The sequence below is a fragment of the Selaginella moellendorffii genome, unplaced genomic scaffold (genome assembly GCF_000143415.4).
Source record: "Selaginella moellendorffii unplaced genomic scaffold, v1.0 SELMOscaffold_8, whole genome shotgun sequence".
Lineage (NCBI taxonomy): Eukaryota > Viridiplantae > Streptophyta > Lycopodiopsida > Selaginellales > Selaginellaceae > Selaginella > Selaginella moellendorffii.
This window is the reverse complement of record NW_003314269.1, coordinates 1760047-1780515: the sequence shown is the minus strand read 5'-3', so window position 1 is coordinate 1780515 and position 20469 is coordinate 1760047.

The following is a 20469-nucleotide window of genomic DNA, read 5'->3' as shown; positions in this document are numbered from 1 at the left end:
CCTGCAGCCCCCCCCCCCTGGGGGACGCACGCTTTGGGCTTTCACCCCTTGACCCGTATTAGTATTTGGACTTAGTCTCTGGCTCGATCTCGGATCCGATTTCGGATCCGACTTCGGATTCGGTCTCGGACTCGATCGCGGACTCGATCTCGGACCCGATCTCGGGCCCGACCTCGGACTTGACTTCGGACTCGGTCTCGGACCCGATTTCGGATCTCGGACTCCGTCTCGAACTCGGTCTCGAACTCGGACTCGAACTCGGTCCCCGAGTCGATCTTGGACTCGATTCCGGACTCTATCTCGAACTCGGTCCTAGAGTCGGTCTTGGACTCGATCTTTGACTTGGTCCCATTCGATGAACTCTTTGTCATTTTGGTCATGCTTTCGGGGTTCCCTTAGCCTACGACACCTCGGCGAGTTGGTTCCTTACAACTCCACCACCCATAGAAGAAGTTCGATGCCCACATCGAACGTCTCTTTTTTATCCTACGACTTGTTGACCATGTCTCCGGGGGCATCCCCCCACTTAGCGGTGTGCCTAAGTTAGCCTCCCCGGCCAAGAGCTCATGACAACGGAATATAGGTGTCCCTATACTCCTCCTCTCACCACGCCCTAGTATGGGGTCGGGACTTGAACCCAGCCTTGCTTTACTAGGGGGTTGGGACTCGAACCCAACCTCCGTAGAATACGTCTACGGTTTCGACATCCCCGCAGAGAGTCGGGCGTAGCTCCCTACGCCTGGTCGACCTAGTTAACCCATGCTAATTAGCTTACCTTCGGCGCGCCTTCGGGTCCCAACATATGCCATTGCTCAACTTCTCAAATTGATACTTTTAATTGAACTTTGCATAAGTACATAGAGTTCTGCCATGCAGAAATTCCTCCACTAGATCTCGTGCGTTCGCTAGGTTCTCCTCCGGTTCCCATGTTGCTTCACAGTGTGGAAATCCTTTCCACTTCACATGGAACTCTCTCACCTCGCGTCCTTGTCGCTTGCTCTTGCGCGCATTGAGGATGGCCTCGACTTCGTATTCCTCCTCCCCTTGGATAACCTCAGGTAAAGGTCTTACTTGGTCCTTGCGAAGCGGATCCTCAAAATACGGCTTGAGTAAGTTCACGTGGAACACGGGATGCATCTTCCCCATCTCTCGAGGAAGTCGGAGACGGTAAGTCACTTTACCGATTCGAGCCTCAATCTCGTAAGGCCCCGCGAACCTGCTTAAGGAACTCAAGATCAATTCATTTACAGGAATACATGCATTTTTACCTTTGGGTCAGCTTCCAGCTGATCCCACTTGGTAGCCTGAGGTTCTTGGTGTTCAGCCACACCTTCTCCCCAGCTTGGAACTCCACATCTCGACGCTTTTGGTTCGCGTACTTAGTTTGCCTTTGTTGAGCCCGTTCCAAGGAATCCCTCACTAGATTCCAAATGTTGAGTCTTTCCGCCGTGAATGCCTCCACTGCGGGTAACTCTCCATGATACTCGGCCACGCCGAGTTCCACAGGACCTTCAATAGCTCGCCCATTGATGACTTCCCATGGACTCACCCCGATGCTCGAATGTGGTGAGTTGTTATAACACATTTCCGCAAGTCCCAAATGACTTACCCAGTCGGTCTGGTCTCCCGAGACATAGCATCGCAAATAATCCTCCAGCTGCCTATTCACCCTTTCCGTTTGTCCGTCTGTCAAGAAGTGTTAGTGCCATCAATCTTGACTCAATACCCATTACCTGTCTGTGGGTGATAGGCCGTGCTGAATTTCAACTTGGTGCGATACTGTTCTAGGAGTGTCCTCCAAAACCTACTGGTGAAGATCTTATCTCGATCTGAGATAATCTCTTCCGACCTTCCCCGCACTCGAACCACTTGTTCGAAGAACAGCTTCGCCACACCTTCTGCATCCACATCCGTTGTGGTGGGTATGAAATGTGCCATCTTTGAAAATCGGTCCACCACCACGAATATCGCATCGAACCCCTCGCTTGGGGGTAGTCCCGTGATGAAGTCCATCGTGAGACATTTCCACGGACGATCTGGAATGGGGATGCTTTGCAACAAGCCCCCACTAGCCTTCGTCACGGCTTTGACCTGCTGACATGTTGGACATGTCTTTACATAGTCTTGGACGTCTTTAGCCATATCTGGCCAGTGATACTTCCTTTTGAGTAAGCCCATCGTCTTGGGCACTCCGCCGTGTCCCGCGAGAGGTCCGTCATGACACTCTTCCAAGGCTACTTTCCTTAGTTCCCCTTCTGGAACATACACCCTCGTTTGCTTGTAATATATGAGTCCGTTGCGTTCCGCATAGCCCGTTTTCTCTTCCGTTGGCAACTCACCTCTCTGGTGAGCTTCCCGCGCCTCCAGATTCCTCAGCAACACTTCTTGTGCTAGACCATCACTCTCGTATGCGGTCCGCACATCGTCCCAAAAGGTTGCTGTCGCGCTAGATATCGCCAACTTCAAGCTCGCTTTTCGACTTAGCACATCTGCCACGATGTTGCTCTTCCCAGGCTTGTACAGGATCTCGCAATCAAACTCGGCCAAAGCATTGGCCCACCGACCTTGTTTTCCCCTTAGGTCGGGCTGTGACAAGAAGTGTTTCGTTGCCACATTGTCCGTGTAAACCTTGAAGTGTCTCCCAAGGTAGTGTCGCCACTCCTTGAGCGCCTTGACCACCGCAAACAATTCCTTCTCGTGGGCAGGCCACTTCCGTTGAGCCTTGTCCAGCTTCTTCGAGAAGAATGCTACTGGATGGTTGTCTTGCTTCAAAACTGCACCCAACGCAAAGTCCGAAGCATCCGTGTCTACCTCAAAGTCCTTACCAAAGTCTGGCAATGCCAACACCGGAGCCTTCCTCAACTTCCCTTTGAGGTGGACGAATGCCGCCTCGCATTCCGCTGTCCATACCATCTTCCCTTTTCCTGTTTGGTCCGTTAAGGGCAGGGCTACTCTCGAATAGTGTCTGATAAACTTTCGATAGTAGTTGCATAGCCCCAGGAACGCCCTCAACTCATGTACATTCGATGGTCGTTCCCATTCCTGGATCGCTTGGACCTTCTCCGGGTCCACCTTGAGCCCGTCCTGGCCCACCACATGCCCGAGAAACTTTACCTCTTGTTGAGCAAAGTTACATTTGCTCTCTTTAGCATACAGTTTGTGTTCCCTTAGTTTCTCAAACACCTTCGCCAAGTGTTCGGCATGCTCCTCTAGCGTCTCGCTATAGATCAGGATGTCGTCAATATAGACGACCACGAAGCGATCTAAATAGGGTACAAAGATGTGGTTCATCAACGCCGAAAACGTTGCCGGCGCATTGCACAGCCCAAAGGGCATCACCAAAAACTCAAAGCTCCCATACCTCGTTCGACAGGTTGTCTTCTCGACATCTTCCTCAGCTACCCTGATCTGGTAGTATCCTGACCTTAGGTCAATCCTCGAGAAGTATTTTGCCTTTCCCAACCTATCGAACAGGTCCTCGATCCTTGGCAAAGGGTACTTGTTCTTCTTGGTATACTTGTTGAGCAACCGGTAGTCTATGCACATGCGCATAGATCCGTCTTTCTTTTTCACAAATAGCACCGGCGCCCCATACGGCGACTTGCTCAACCTAACATACCCTTTGTCCACCAACTCCTCTAGTTGGCTCTTGAGCTCCTTGAGTTCTTTTTCGTTCAATCGATAGGGTGGACGAACCACCGCCTCAGCACCCTCGACCAGCTCAATCTTATGTTCTATCGGTCGTGCGGGGGGCAACCCCGCCGGTAGCTCCTCTGGCATGGTATCCTAGAATTGGTCCAGCACCTGCTGGATCACTAAAGGTACTTCTTCCGTTCTTGTCTTTTTGTCACTCTTCACCGAGAGTAAGCACAAAAAGGCTGCCTTAGTTCCTTTAGTGAGTTGTCCTCTCGTGGACACCAGGTTTAAGCATGACTCTTTGGCCTTGCTTTGCCCTACCTTTAGATCCTGGGCCTCCACCCTAGATCTTCTTCCTTGGGCATTCGCCAATACCACAAGGTTCCTACCTTGTCCATGCAGGGCTACCACGAACCGATTAAACCAATCCATTCCGAAGATCACGTCAAATCCCGCCATGTCCAAGACGGTGAAATCCATGTCCACTTTCCATGTCCCCACTTCGACTCTCACTTGTCGAAGTATCTCATCGGTGCTTTGGCTACCCTGAACAAACTCTATAGTCCTTGGTTCGCCTAGCCGCTGCACCGTTAGTCCGGCTTGCCGGACTATGTCTGCAGCTACAAAATTATCCGAAGCACCCGTGTCAATAAGGATCTTAACAAAGCTACCTCCGAGCTTCCCTCGGAGGGCTAGTAGATGTCGCGAACGACTCTCTACCAAAGTTGTTCGTGTAATGAGTAACTTTGAGTTAGGGACTGGATCACATACCTCAGTTTGGACTTCACCCGACTTGATGGCCATATTGGCTCTGGCCTTCTTCGGGTAGGGACATTCCCTCGAGAAGTGTCCCGCTTCGCCGCAGTTGTAGCATACGTTGTTGCCCACGCTGCTATACGACTTGACCTTCTTATCCGTGGGTTTGTCTTTTTTCGCTTGACTTCCCCACGTACTCGCTCGCTGGCCACCGGCTTTGCCTTTCCGGAACCCCGAGGACTCATTCTTAGAGAAACTCTTCTTGAATTTCCCCTTGCTATATGTTCCCCTCGGTTTGGCCCCTTTGTGAAACGTGGATCCCGACCCCGTCGTGTTCCCCTTTCGCAGGTTATCGTTGAAATGCACCTTGATGGCCGCATCCAACGCTTCCTTGTAGTTGGTCGGGTTCTAGCGCATCACCTCACCGCGAGCCCAGGTTTGCAAACCTGATATAAAGGCATGGAACGCATCCATATCCCCCATGTCCGTGACAAGTATCCTCTTTGCCATGAACCCATTCACATATTCCTGGATGGTTCCAGTCTGCTTCAGCCTACTCAACTCATCTCTCAGATGCAGAGTGGCATTCGGAGGAACGTATGTCGCGCGGATCCTTGCCTTCATCATGTCCCAGGTGGCCACCGGTCCTTCGTTGGCCTCCGTTGTTCTCCACCAAGACTTGGCATTATCTGCCAAGTATGGTTTTGCACATGGGACCTTCTCCGAGCTCGGTAACCGCAACGCTCGGAAGTAGTCCTCCATATCGTAAAACCAATCCTCCACAACCTTATAGTCGTTCACTCCCTTGAACACCGGTGGGGGCTTTGGTTTGTACTTGGGAACTGCCTGAGGGACTGATTCCACTTCGGTCTGTTCGACCTTGTCTGGTTTTGCCTCAGTCCCTGCCGAAAAGTCCGCACCTTCTGCGCTGCCAGCATCCGCAGTCTTTCGCTTTTTCTTCCGCTTCTTGTCACGCTTTAACTTGCGTACGAGAGTCTCCAGCAGGGCATTGGTCTGTGCCAACTGTCCTTCTAGCACGTCCAATCGAGCCTTGGACGACCGAACCTCGCCACCGGACTCCTGTTTGGAAGTTTCCTCACTGGAGTCCTCCTCATGCAAGGATTCCTCATCCATAGCCTCTTGTTCAACCGGAGGCTCTAGCTCCGGCGGAGGTTCCGTCTCCGCCTGGGTTCGCTTACGCCCTGCCCTTGCCATCTCCCAGCAATCCGCCTCTATCCTTCGCTAGAACTGAGATAAAGGCTCCGATACCAAATTGTAAGCCACAAATTTTTCCTTTCCAATTTGCCAGCTTACCTCGTCTATCCGTCCAACACTGCCTTGGCTTTTGCTAAGTTCCCTTGCCAAGGTTCTCGCCTATGGTACCAGCTCCTACTTAGTTTCAGCTACTCACTGCACGAGCAACGGAGTGTTAGCCATCCTTCCACGGATTCCCAAATCACTCCCAATCCCCCTCCCCGGGTTAGACTGGACTTAAGGTTCGGCTACACTCCCCGCAAGCACAAGCAGCCAAGCACACCAAGCTTCCAGGTTCCTAACATCCCTTGGTACCACAAGACTTGATCATGGGACCCTCTAAATCCCAAGTCTTGAGTGCAACACTTGCTTCGGGACGCCGGGGCGAAACACCGTGGCCTAACGGCCCGGTATGGGTACCTCTCGCCCCCCACTTCCATCCCGAAGGAAGGCCCAAGCCCCTAGGAAGGGCGAGGACCAATGAGCCGCATGGTACTCAAGTGGGGCACCACTCCACATGAGCCGGGAGCACCGCAATCGGTTTCCCTTTCGAGAGTGGGAGCTGCTCTTGAGCATTTCCTTGGATGGCCCCTCCGGCACCAGCCAAGTCCATGCTCACTCCCACCCAAGGCCCCTTAGTCCCAGTCCCAACCTCAAGTCGGTTTGGAAGCCCAACTGGAGAGTCCCTTCAAAACTGGTTCCTGGACCTCACTATCCCTACTATACTTTTGGAACCCCCTGCAGCCCCCCCCCCTGGGGGACGCACGCTTTGGGCTTTCACCCCTTGACCCGTATTAGTATTTGGACTTAGTCTCTGGCTCGATCTCGGATCCGATTTCGGATCCGACTTCAGATTCGGTCTCGGACTCGATCGCGGACTCGATCTCGGACCCGATCTCGGGCCCGACCTCAGACTCGACTTCGGACTCGGTCTCGGACCCGATTTCGGATCTCGGACTCCGTCTCGAACTCGGTCTCGAACTCGGACTCGAACTCGGTCCTCGAGTCGATCTTGGACTCGATTCCGGACTCTATCTCGAACTCGGTCCTAGAGTCGGTCTTGGACTCGATCTTTGACTTGGTCCCATCCGATGAACTCTTTGTCATTTTGGTCATGCTTTCGGGGTTCCCTTAACCTACGACACCTCGGCGAGTTGGTTCCTTACATCGGTCTCGGTCCCGGTCTCGGTCTCAGTCTCGGTCCCGGTCCCAGTCTCAGTCTCGACCTCGGACTCCATCTTGGGTCCTTCTCGGACTCCATCTCAGATTCCATCTCGGGTCCATCTCGGACTCCATCTCAGACTCTGTCTCGGTCCATCTCGGACTCCATCTCAGACTCCATCTTGGGTCCATCTCGGACTCCATCTCGGTCCATCTTGGACTCCATCTCGGTCCATCTCGGACTCCATCTCGGACTCCACCTCGGACTTCAACTCGGGTCCATCTCGGACTCCACCTCGGACTCCAACTCGGGTCCATCTTGGACTCCACCTTGGACACTTCCACATGTCATATGTTGGTCCTTTTTGGGTCCCTTTTTGGAGCCTCGCTTATTGCTTGCTTCATGCTCGTTCCTTGAGCACTCCATTGGGAGTTCCACTCCCGCTCTCAACCTTTCAAGTTGGAGCCTTTTAGTCCAAACGTGTTACGCTCGTTTGGCTTTTGCTTCGGCCACTACCACGTGGCACCCTTTCAGTTCCACTTTGGGGCTTAGGGATTTGTGTCTTACAACTCCACCACCCATAGACAAAGTTCGATGTCCTCATTGAACAGTAAACCCTTTTATAAAGTAACATCTGCAAGTATTACCATTTCCATCCTTGGCACCCAACCAATATTTGTCTATGGCTTGACCCCGAAGGCTCACCATGCCTTATCCATCCTCTAAGGGGCATAATCTCTCCAACATAGAGACTCATTCGGCCATTTGGGGTGGTTTGCTCCCTTTTATTGGTTTAGTTCTCGCTAAACCCGTTAGAGACACTTTCTCTAACTCAATTCCATTATTCATTTTCGAGTAGTCCCAACTTCTATTGACATAACCAATTCACCTTAGAACTTTTTAATTTTGACTTCTCAAAGTCAATTTCTTTGGTGTCTTTGACACCCTTCACTACACATATTGTGCAACTTCACTTCCCATCCTAAGAAACTCCCCACTTGAGGGCGCCATCGTCCTCCTTTCTATTTTATGCCACTTTTGGCACCAAGTTCCAGCCATCGTAAGTTGTGCTAGAGCTATCCATGGCTCTATCCTTTGGCTACTTCGCCACTCCCTCCTTTGGAGCTTTCACCTTGGCCAACTTGGAGTATTTGGGAATTCATCATTGGAAGCACACTTCCTTTCTCACAATCTATTAGCATCCAACACACTAGTGTTCCATGCCTAACTTTGCCATTTGGATTCCTTCCAATGCACTCTATAGCCCACACTTAGCCACTAGTCTTTTGCTCCTATTGCATGGTGAGCATAGCTTGGTGCTAGGCCACCCCTTTTGAAGTTAGCACCTTCAACTAGGGGATTCGTTCCCCCCGACTTGCCAATCTCACTTAGCAAATCTTTCGGCCACTGTAACATGGTTCATGCATAAACGTGAAAATCCTTAACCATCAACTTTCATTCAAAACCCTTTATTTGAACACTCGGGAACTACTTCCCCAATCTTGATAGCCTCGCCTCATAGCAAGCTTCAAGACCACGTTTCTGCTGCGCCACTCTGATTTCACGCGTTCTATGAACTATTTACACTTGGCTGACTAGGTACTTATCTACCTAGGGGAACGTTCAAGGAACTCTGTTCCTTGGCTTGCTAAAGCCTCTCCTTTCGCAAGTTTGCCAATTACCATATATTCTAACATGGACAATCCCATGCTTTAGACTCTTCATGGCATCCTGGTCGTTAGTAACAACATGCTTGAGCACCCACTTGATTCTCCACTCTCAACTTGCATAACCACCCTTAGTCATGCTTGTCAATTCCTATGGTTCAATTCTATCCCTATACTACTTGCCTTTTGGCCTCATACATTTCCTTCGGTTATTCTCCTCCAGATTAGGAAGATAGCTTTGCACTTTCTACCATGCCTTGGCAAGTATTCATAGAGATGAACCTACCCGACAGCCTAGGGAGTGGTTCCTCAATCCGGGTTTGCTCACCTTATAATTCCACACACTAGGATCACCGTTGCTACTTATGGGCCTTTATATGTCCATCACTAGCCTTGCTAAAATCCCTCTTTCGCTTTGTTCAATTTGGGTAGATGGACTTCTCCTGTCTCCACAACCTTGGACATTTGGATAACACCTCCTATCCTTCATTCACTAGGGACTTTGTCCCTTGGGCATTATCCATTGCCCTCGTGACACCAAATACCCCCTTCTGGTGTTCTAGAGTGTTTGGGTGTCCTAATGATGGCCTCTCTGACAATGAGCATTCCCTTTTTAACATTGACTTACTATGTCACAACATAAGCAATTTATCCTTTATAAGGGTATATTGAACTTCCTTATCCCAATAAGAAGTCTTAGGTAGTTGCCTTCTACCAGTTTATGAATTGTTTTGCACCCTTTGCTTAGATGCCTCATAGTTGTCAAGTCCTACAACTCATTGTTGGTGCTTCCACACTTCCATCATTATCTGGGTCACCACACTCTAATTGCATGCCTTCCAGCTTAGGCTATGTTATTCCCATTTCCATTGGGATTTCTTTGGAAGGGGTTCTCATGAACCCACTAACTTGACCTCAAGGCAACACGCCTTGGCACCTTCGGTGTCTCCACACCATCGGCTCCACGAGCCTACCTTTAGGACACTTATTTGTGTTTAGGTCTTTTTGCCAAGACCAATATGGTTGTCTCTTAGGCTAATTATCCATTAGCACTGCACCATAGAGTTTATGCACAATTTTGTGTCAAAGTTGTTTTCTTCCGGGAAACTCTTTCCTACGACTTTAGCATGGCACCTTCTGCCATTAATGAGATACATACTACTCTCATGCTTGGATCTCAAAATCCTCCCCATCTTTTGTGAGGCACCACACACCTCAGTCCAAATGCTTTCCTCAAGCCCTTAGGATTATTCCTTGACTCTATTGGAGTCATTCAACCTTTTGGACTTTGTTAATCTGACGACCTATGAAGTCCTACTTTTGAGGTGCTAACTCACTGGAATACAACTCCTTGTATTCATGTCCTACTCACAAGGACCATTTTTTGCAAGTGTTACTCCGACACTTGATTTGTTCTCTAGGGGCAACCTTTTGCCCCTTAGGACCATTTGTCCATGTGATGAGAATACCAACTCATCTTCTAAATACACCCCCAACTCTTTGGGTTGTTCCAGCATTTATTAGAGGTAGCTTCGGCTACCATTTCAAGGATTTGTGTCCTTTTCAGTATTTAACCTCCCGCGGTCATTACTTCTGGTCTCAAATTCATAAGCACCAGTCTCAACTTCATGAGGGTAATCTTGTGACTCCTTTATCGTTTTGGAGTCTCTATCTTCCCTGTGATCCTAACTATAGTTGTTTACCACAACTACATTAGCCAGTTTACTGAGTCAAACGCTCATCTAGATCACATCCTCAACTCAATGAGGAAAACCTTGCACTGTTCCCAAGATCCCAAAGTCGTTCCATCATTGGCCCTTTTCTATCCACCACCTTGCCTACAAGTTCACACGTGAACTGTAGTGGAGAGCTATGTCTTCCCGACTTGCTACTCCTCAAGGACAAGCCCACTCCTAGGACCTTCCGATGCCAACACTAGTGGTGATATACTTCAACACCAATAAAAGTCGGACTAAGGAACAGCTCCGATACCAAATTGTAAGCGACTAAATTTTTCCATTCTACTTTAGTCACTTAACCACACCTCCGACCACTTGGAGGAGTCTCACTCACAACCTCCATAAGTCCTATTTTGGACTTGGGCTTACTAGCCCCAAGAATGGCATCCCCGCCATTCCACCTTTGCACTTGGTCCAAGTGTTCCACGTGTCTGATCCCATGACCGACACCCCAAGGTACCACCATCATATTAGCCCGTTATGCTAAGGCCATGCCTATTCGCCTTGGTCACATCGGTGGTCTGACACCACTTGCATCCCAGTCCTGTCACTCAAAGAATAGGCCATCCATCCATGAGTGATCATCCCAGATCCACTCCTTAGCATCCTTAGGATGCCCGCAGGCATGGGGATTAACCTTCCCCAATATCTCAATTCCAGTCCCCACCAAGTCCCTTTCCGTCCTTGGCCGTGTTCGCCAACACTGCCACTGGATCAAGGCCCATGGGCCCGACCACTAAGTCCCACTGTCCTCTAGGACTTCCTCCCTGTGTGACTGTGTCCTTGGTCACCACACCAGAGGGCTATTCCTCTTCCTTTCCACAGTCTGGGACTTTGGGACGACATTTCGGAACACCGTGGCCCTACGCGGGCCTCGTGGGTACTCTCCCTGCCTTCCACCTTTAGGTGCTCTAGCCATGGGCTTAGAGCGAGGTTCCATTGAGCCACACCAGGTATCCAAGTAGGTAGTGCCACCCACACTTGGACTGGGAGCATTGGCCAGATGATCTCCCGGGGAAACTAGAGCCGGCTCTTGAACACTTCACCAAGCTACCTCGATTGTCGGTCCGTGTTCACTCTAGTTTTGGACTTCCCAGTGGTCAACTCATCACCCAACACTGGGTGCAGCCTCTTTGGGCCAAACTAGCCTTTCCTGGCCAAACTGGCTCCACTGCAGTCCTCCCCCTACTATACTTTTGGAGCTCACCAAACCCCCCAGGGTCTGGGAGACGAATGCTTTGGGCTTTCACCCTCTCAGACTTGAACTCGGACTCGGACTCGGACTCGGACTCGGACTCGGACTCGGACTTGGACTCGGACTCAGACTCGGACTCAAACTCGGACTCGGGCTCGGTCTGGGTCTCGGTCCTGGTCTCGGTCCCGGTCCCGGTCTCGGTCTCGGTCTCGGTCTCGGTCTTGGTCCCGGTCTCAGTCCCGGTCTCGGTCTTGACCTCGGTCTCAACCTCGGACTCCATCTTGGGTCCTTCTCGGACTCCATCTCAGATTCCATCTCGGTCCATCTCGGACTCCATGTCGGACTCCACCTCGGACTCCAACTCGGGTCCATCTCGAACTCCATCTCAGTCCATCTCGGACTCTATCTCAGACTCCACCTCAGACTCAAACTCGGGTCCATCTCGGACTCCATCTCGGACTCCACCTTGGACTCCAACTCGGGTCCATCTCGAACTCCACCTCGGACACTTTCACGTGTCATGTGTTGGTTGTTTTTGGGTTCCTTTTTGGAGCCTTGCTTATTGCTTGCTTCATACTCGTTCCTTGAGCACTCCATTGGGAGTTCCACTCCCACTCTCAACTTTTCAAGTCGGAGCCTTTTCGTCCAAACGTGTTACACTCGTTTGGCTTTTGCTTCGGCCACTATCACGTGGCACCCTTTCAGCTCCACTTTGGGGCTTAGGGATTTGTGTCTCACACAAGTGTCTTAACTTAAATTTAAGTTATTTTCACTAGAAAAATCCTGATTTGCACTTAATTATTTTTTAAGGTGGTTAACTTAAATTTAGGATATCACATTGAAAAGTTAAGGATCCACAACCCCCCCACCCCAATCTTTAACTCTTGTAGCTAAAATTCAATTGGCATATTCTTTGGGGCAGCATGGCGGGGAGTGGGCATGGTGTGAGATCTGGTGGTGCCATAAGATCAATTGGTGGAGCTTGTGGGCACCGCATGATGCCCCTTCAAGCCAATGCCACAACATCTGTAGCATCAGTGGCTGCAGTAGTGGAGCCCAAGACCCCAATAAACTTTCTTTATTCTTTTTCTCTAGATTTGCATTCCAATCAATTTAGGAAACAATCAAGAAGGATAACCTGATCTAGGTAAACAAGGAGAATGAGCAAGGACAAGTTAAGTGTAGTTGGGGAAAGAATTGGTTACATGAGGAGACCATGCTCCTTATAGAACTCAAGGGCCAAAACTTCATAAAGTAGTTAGAGTTGACAAGCTGTGACAAAGGGGTTACAACTGCAGAGAGGTGGAACATCATTGGGGCCAAGTTGGTAGACTATGGTTTCAAGGATAGAGATGGAATGGCTTGCCAACGGTGTTGGTTAAACATTTCTAATGAATATAAGAATATAAACAATTACCAAAACAAGAGTGTCAACTTCTTCACCCCTCCAAGGAGCAAATGCAAGATATTTACAAGGCTATGGACAGTTACATGGGAATTTGGGCTACAACAAACCCTCTATATATTACAGATAGCAATGCTGACTTTAAAACTATTGTTGCAGTCATTGTTGTTGAAAGCTATGACATTGGTGAGGATGATGATTCCTATGGTGGTGAAGGGCCTCATGGAAGTTTTGGCAAAAAGAAAAAGAAAAGAAGCAATTAGTCCATAAGCAATCTCATGCATGAGGGAAACTTGTTGATGAGCCAAAGAAATAAATAACTCATTGGCTTCCATGAGCAGCTTTTAGAGATTGAAAGGGAGAAGGCCTCATCTAGTAGGGAGTATGTGTTGGCTATCACTAGGCTTTCAGACTTTGTCAGCAACTACTTGAGAGTTGATATTGAGTGATGTGAGCTTGGCTTTGCATGCATGTCTTTTTTTGTTTCTAACATTTTTAACAAATTTTCTCACTTTTCAAATACTTTAGCTAGGGGATCTAGAGGAACTCCAGCCTAAGGAAATGGATATGATCCAAACCTAGGAAATAGAGATCCTCCAGCCCAACATGGAGGAGATTGAACCATCTGGAGTGGAGAATAAAACTTGGCATATCATAGGTTAGGCTCTTCTTTTAGTGATTGAGGTGTTAAGAGGTTTTTAGATGATAGATGTTGCATTTTAGCTACTTTGCATGAATTGTAAGATGATAATGATTCTTGAGTGGAATTAGGTGTAGCTTTCAACTATAGACTAGGCATACTAGGCATCTGGTGGGTGAAGCTTAAGTGCTTGATATGGTGGGATTAGTTCATGTTGCAGTACTATGATTCGACTTAGTGGAAGAAGAAAATGTAGATGAGGAAGCCAGCTTTCAAGTTCCTTTGCCAGGTTTTGCATGTGGGGATTGTGAAGAAAAACACACAGTGGAGGAGATATAGATGTTTGGCTAGGGTTAACACTTTGCAAGCTCTTCAAGAACCTAGACTACAATGGGCTTTTTTCCAAGTTTGTTGTTGGGGAATCTATAGCTCATGAGATAGTTATAGATACAACTACTGCTATAGTTTAGATACTTGGATACAAGATCATGTTCCCAGAAAATGCAGTTCAAGTTTAGGAGGTCATTATACAATTCTAGAGGATCATATACACAAAGCTCTTGAATGTTGTAGGTGCTATTGATTGCGCATATTTTGAGATTGTGCAACCCCAGACTAGTGATGGTGTGGACTACTTCGATAGGAAGTAGAGGTACAGCATCATAATACAAGCTGTCTACAATGCGAGGAAGAGGCTTTTAGCATCTACATTGGCTGGCCAAGTAAGCTTGGCTTCTAGTTTTCATTTTTAATTGCTTTTTGATATAAAAAGTGTTTATGACATGCAAGTTTGGAGGAATTCAAGGTTAAGGGTGAAGAACTGCTGCAATAGCTAGTTACTCTGGCTTTCAATGAGCGGGTGAGGCTAGACCTCATTAGAGACAAAGGATACCAGCTTCAGTCATACTTGATATTCCCCATCTCGGTAAACTTCCAAGTTTTGGTTTAAAGATTTTATGCTTTTGGTTTTTGCAAGTGTAAACCTTGGGGTGGGTGAGAAAACCTTTAACAATCACTATTACATGGTAAGGATTATGGTTGAGCAAGCTTTCAACTTGCTTAAGTATAGATTTTGATGCCTGGACCAAAAGCAAAAGGTACACCCCAAGTACTTCACCACTTTCATCCAAGCATATTACATTTTACATAATGTTCTCATCAACTTGGGTGAAGTAAATGTTAAGAGAGAGATAGAGGCTTAAATACTAAATGTGAGCAATGGAGACTTTAGTGAGGGGTACTCTTTAATCACTATTGCCTTTTGGTTGAGTACCCAAACCCTATTAGCATTTGATAGCTTAGGATGATGTGGCTAAGGTCTACTTTGCCTTTGGGCAACATCTTTGTTTCCCTGATCATTGAATTATAAGTTCTCCAAATTTCAAATTTAAAACTGAAGGGAAGTTCAAATTTGAAATTATTCCACTTTTAAGATAAATACCATGTTTGAATGAAAGAGTTTGTTTTCTTAAATTTTAAGATAAGATTATATGTGAAGTAGATGTGTTTTTAACATAAATTTGATTTGTGAGAAGTTATATATTTGAAGCAAAAGTTCCTTAAATTTTATCTTAAAATGCTTAAGTAAGGACTAAATGTGAAATAACCATAATAGATAACTTTAAGGTAATACATAAGTTTAAGTTAGGATAAAGACTATGTATGAATGGACCCAATAACCACAAAGTGGAACCTAGACCTTTGGCCATATGTTTAAAGGCAATAGATTGAAACTTAAATTTCAAATTCTTGAACTATTAAACAAAGGGACAGAGTTGAACTCCAAAATATGCAACTAAGGAGTGAAAGGACTAAAGCATGGAGCAACTTTTAAGCATTTAACCCAAGAAGAAAAGGGATAAGAGCATGATGTAAGCGACTAAATTTTCCATTCTACTTTAGTCACTTAACCACACCTCCGACCACTTGGAGGAGTCTCAATCACAACCTCCATAAGTCCATTTCAGGACTTGGGACTTGCTAACCTCGAGAATGGCATCCATGCCACTCAACATTTGCACTTGGTCCAAGTGCTCCACGTGTCCGATCCCATGACCGACACTCAAAAGTACCACCGACATGGCAGCCTATTACGCTAAGGCCATGCCCAATCACCTCTGCCACATTGGTAGTTCAATACCACTTGTATCACAGTCTTGGCTCTCCAAGACTAGGCAAACCATCCATGAGTGGTCATCTCGGATCCACTCCTTAACATCCTTAGGATGCCCACTGACATGGGGAACAGCCTTCCCCAATATCCCTCTGTCAGTCCCTACTAAGTCCCTTTCTGCCCCTGGCCGTTTTTGCCAACACTGCCACTGGATCGAGGCCCATAGGCCCGACCACTAAGTCCCACGGTCCTCTGGGACTTCCTCACCACACGACTGTGTCCTTGGTCACTACCCCAGAGGACTGCTCCTCTTCCTTTCCACAGTCTGGGCCTTTGGGACAACATTTCGGAACACCGTGGCCTTACGTGAGCCACCTGGGTACTCTCCCCGCCTTCCGCCCTTGGGTGCTCTAGCCATGGGCTTAGAGCGAGGTTCCGTTGAGCCACGCCTGGTATCCAAGTAGGTAGTGCCACCCACACTTGGACTAGGAGCATCAGCCAGTCGATCTCCCGGGGGAACTAGAGCCGGCTCTTGAACACTTCACCAAGCTACCCTGCTTGTCGGTCCATGTTCACTCTAGTCTTGGACTTCCCAGTGGTCAGCTCATCACCCAACATTGGGTTTGGCCTTCCTGGGCCAAACTGGCCAAACTGGCTCCACTGGGCTCCAACCCCCACACTCTCCCTACTATATTTTTGGAACCCCCTACAGCCCCCCCCCCCTGGGGGACGATCGCTTTGGGCTTTCACCCAACTGCCTGTATTAGTATTCGGACTCGGACTCGAACTCGAACTCGGACTCGGACTCAGTCTCGGTCTCGGTCCCGGTCTCGGTTCCAACTCGGACTCCATCTCGGACTCCATCTCGGGTCCATCTCGGACTCCATCTCGGGTCCATCTTGGACTTCATCTCGGTCCATCTCGGACTCCATATCGGACTCTATATCGGACTCCACTTCGGGTCCATCTCGGACTCCATCTCGAACTCCATCTCGGACTCAATATCGGACTCCATATCGGACTCCACTTCGGGTCCATCTCGGACTCCATATCGGACTCCACTTCAGGTTCATCTCGGACTCCATCTCGGACTCCATATCGGACTCCATCTTGGACTCCATCTCGGACTCCATATCGGACTCCATCTCGGACTCCAGATCGGACTCCATCTCGGACTCCACTTCGGACTCCATATCGGACTCCATCTCGGACTCCACTTCGGACTCTATATCGGACTCCACTTCGGGTCCATCTCGGACTCTAACTTGGGTCTGCCTCGGACTCCATCTCGGACACTTCCATGTGTCATGTGTTGGTCCTTTTTGGGTCCCTTTTTGGAGCCTTTCTTATTGGTTGCCTCGTGCTTGCTCCTCGAGCACTTTATTGGGAGTTCCACTCCCGCTCTCGACCTTCCAAGTCGGAGTTTTTAGTCCAAACGTGTTATGTTCGTTTGGCTTTCGCTTCGGCCACTACCACGTGGCACCCTTTCCGGCTCCACTTTGGGGCCTAGGGATTTTGTGTCTCACACATGAATGTTAGAGCATTTAACATCTCAATACCAAAACCAATATGCAAAACAAAGCTAAATAGAATTTGGCACTATTTCAGTATAATGGTGGCATAACGCAACCCACGGCTTTATAAACCACTCGCTTGCTCATTGCGTTGTTCACTGCAAGCACCATAAAACCGGAGCCGAGTCCAAACACGAGCCAGTCAGTCAAGCTAATATAATGTGGAACTTGAGCTTAGATGCAAGATAAATATAGAATAAGGACAACAGAAGTAAAAGCTAAACTACTCAACCTACCCACTAACCCTATTATATATTTAGAACCTCAACAACATCACCCTCACTTTGTTTATCATAGTTGCACACATTTTCTACAACTTGATGATGAACATTGAATTTCAATCTAGCCATAGCCACAAATGCTACAAAACATTAATAGTTTTTTTCTTTCATAGTTTATTTATTTTCCAGGCTTATCTTTTTTGTTGGTTAATATCTCCTCAGAACTCAGTCCAAGGATGAAAGTTCTTTCTCATTGCCTTGATACACTGTTAAATATCACTGATAAAGTTCTTAATATCCTCATCTTATACTAGATGAAATGATTTTAGACATTGTTTAGACCGATTTTACTCTTCAATTTTGGTAAATCTAATTTCTAGCTTCCCAAATATTGCTAAAGCTTTCTATTGCTTGGTTGTAAATCTTTAGTTATAAGTGAACTCCAGCTTATACTCTCCACTAGCATGATCAACAATATGCAATGGCTCCATATGTTGGTGCATATGAGCTTGATTTAACACTCTTAGCAATTTCTTCTATCCCATGTTATTAAATTTGGTGGATGCAATCATAGTGTTGACCAAGAGCAAAATTCATATGTTATCGTTAGTTCTCACAAGAGGCAATTAAGTCTACAACAACAAACCTTTGCAATGCTTTGTGCATAAAGATTTTAATTAGATGTAACTATTACAATATTTGAATAATAATAAAATGCTTTTGGGTTTTCTAGCACTAAGTTGGAGCATAAGACTACTTTTGAATCTCCTTGTAAATATTCTGTTTTTTTGTTTTTTGATTAATCAAAGTCTCTTGAAATTCTATATGTTGCATTTAGAGGGAGGATCCCACCTCAATTACTAATATCACTTTGGATTAATATATAACCCAACAGAAAAGGGATATGATGCAACCTTATTTCCAACTCCTCTTATATATATATATATATATATATATATATATATATATATATATATATATATATATGTCTGTATACATATATGAGCATATATGAGATTCTAGAGTACTTAGAGGTGCTAAACAAAGGAAATATTTATTGGAGTCCTAAAAAGGACTTTATATTTAAGCTTGATTTTTGGCTGGATGCTTTTCAGAAAAGGATAATGAGAACCTCTAAATAATTTTCTGCTATCTTACTTTTAAAAAAATTATGATTAAGAAAAAAGCCCAAATTTTTTTTATAACTCCAAAAATAACTGTATTAATTTTATAGTAAATATTTTTTTATAAAATGTACAAGAAATAATATTTTTTGTTGGCAACAAAAAACAAAATACTGAATAAATATATGTTGATAAAGTTTATTAGGGTATATAATAATGAAACTAATTTTATTTTTAATTTTTATTGTTTTAACTACTGTTGCTGAAAATTTTGTTTGTCCATTAGATGCATTTACACTAGAAATTATAAAATATAATACTGAATATGCATTTTGCAATAGTAATTTCATGAAATATCTTACTATAAGCTTTGGAAAGTAGAAATTATAAAAATAAAATATTATACTTAGGAATTAAAGGTGCTTAGATCTCATTTAGTATAAAGCCTGTTTAAAGCCTGTTTAGAGAGTATCCAAGAGCATAATTATGTATTTTATGTTATCTTCAGTATAAAAAATATTTTTTTTGAAAATACATAATATTGGTTAATAAATTTAAATATTCATCTAAAAGATCTAATTCTTAATGTAAGTAAGTTTTCTTAATGCTTAAGCTAGCTAGATTCATGGGATTTGTTAGAATAGGCAGAGAATATTATCCATTAAATGGTTTGCGAAAGTGTTTGTAGCAAAGTTGAGCTAATTGGAGCAATTTAAACTTATAATTAAGATGATTATTTCTTAAAATTAATAGTAATACAAATTTTGAAGTAAGGAGTTTTGCACCAATTTTTTTTCCTTTTTATTATTAATATAATTTAAAGTGTATAATTCTGGACCAGAAAGGGTGAAAAGAAAAAGGAGACACAAGCCAGCCAAAAGCTAACAGCAAAGCAGCAGGCAATCAATGTCACATTTCCCGCTCGTGTGAGGTACAAAACAATTAAGCATGATCATTCTTATTTACATGTCTTTGTGATACAATCACCAAGCCAAGCTTCAAGCGATTAAAAACCATAACCATCACCGGCGCGCAGTGTGACCCCAGTAATAGTGACTTGGATGGGGATGGATGGGATGTTGGAGATGGTGGATGGATGGGTGGATGTGCGGTGTGAGGGTGACGATGAATGTTATGTGTGAGTGAGTGTGTGTCAGGGGGAAAGGTGCGTGAGTGAAACTAGTAGCAGTCGCAGTCGGGCTTTGACTGACACAGCTCTACGGTACATACGAGCGTAGCTGTACAAGGGCAAAACCCAGGGAGGTCGGGTTTGATTCCAGCAGAGGGGATCTTCTCCAGGGCGAGGTGAAAAAAGAAGAAGCACAAAAGAGAGGAGAAATAAAAGAAGTGGAAGATTCGCCCAGAGCTCCATTCATTCCTTCCACCTTTGAAGCCCAGCCCAGCCCTAAGTAGCTCTACAAGAAGCTACATTCATATCAAAACGACACCACCAATTTGTTAGAGGGCGCCCACGCAATCGGAGCAGTGGCGCGGTACTTGCCCGGGAGCCTTGATTGCGAGCTTCTAGTACCGAGTTTGAATGACTCCATGACACCCATGCATGCGTGGCATGATCATGGCATGCGGAGAATATTCGTGCCTGAGGCTATCTTTTCTTTGGATTAACGTTGCTAATGTATGCAAAGCCAGTACGGCTACCTAACACCTTCCCGGGGGCCAATCGCCATCGCACAAAAGCGTTGACCAAAGTACTTTGTCATGTATCTGTTACCAATTCGGGATGGGGCCATGTATGTATCCCTGCACCTCATGCTATGGGGTCATGTCATGCAAATGGCCATGGCATGGTGATATAATGGCGCGTATGCGTATGCCTAGTGTATTGGAACTCGAGAGGGCGTCTCGAGACGAGCGTAGGGGATGGAAAAGAGGAGGTATCTTCGTAATCTGTTAGGTGGTTATGATGCCACCCATGTGATATCCTCATATTCCATGCATAGTAAGATTCGCTTCCCATATCGA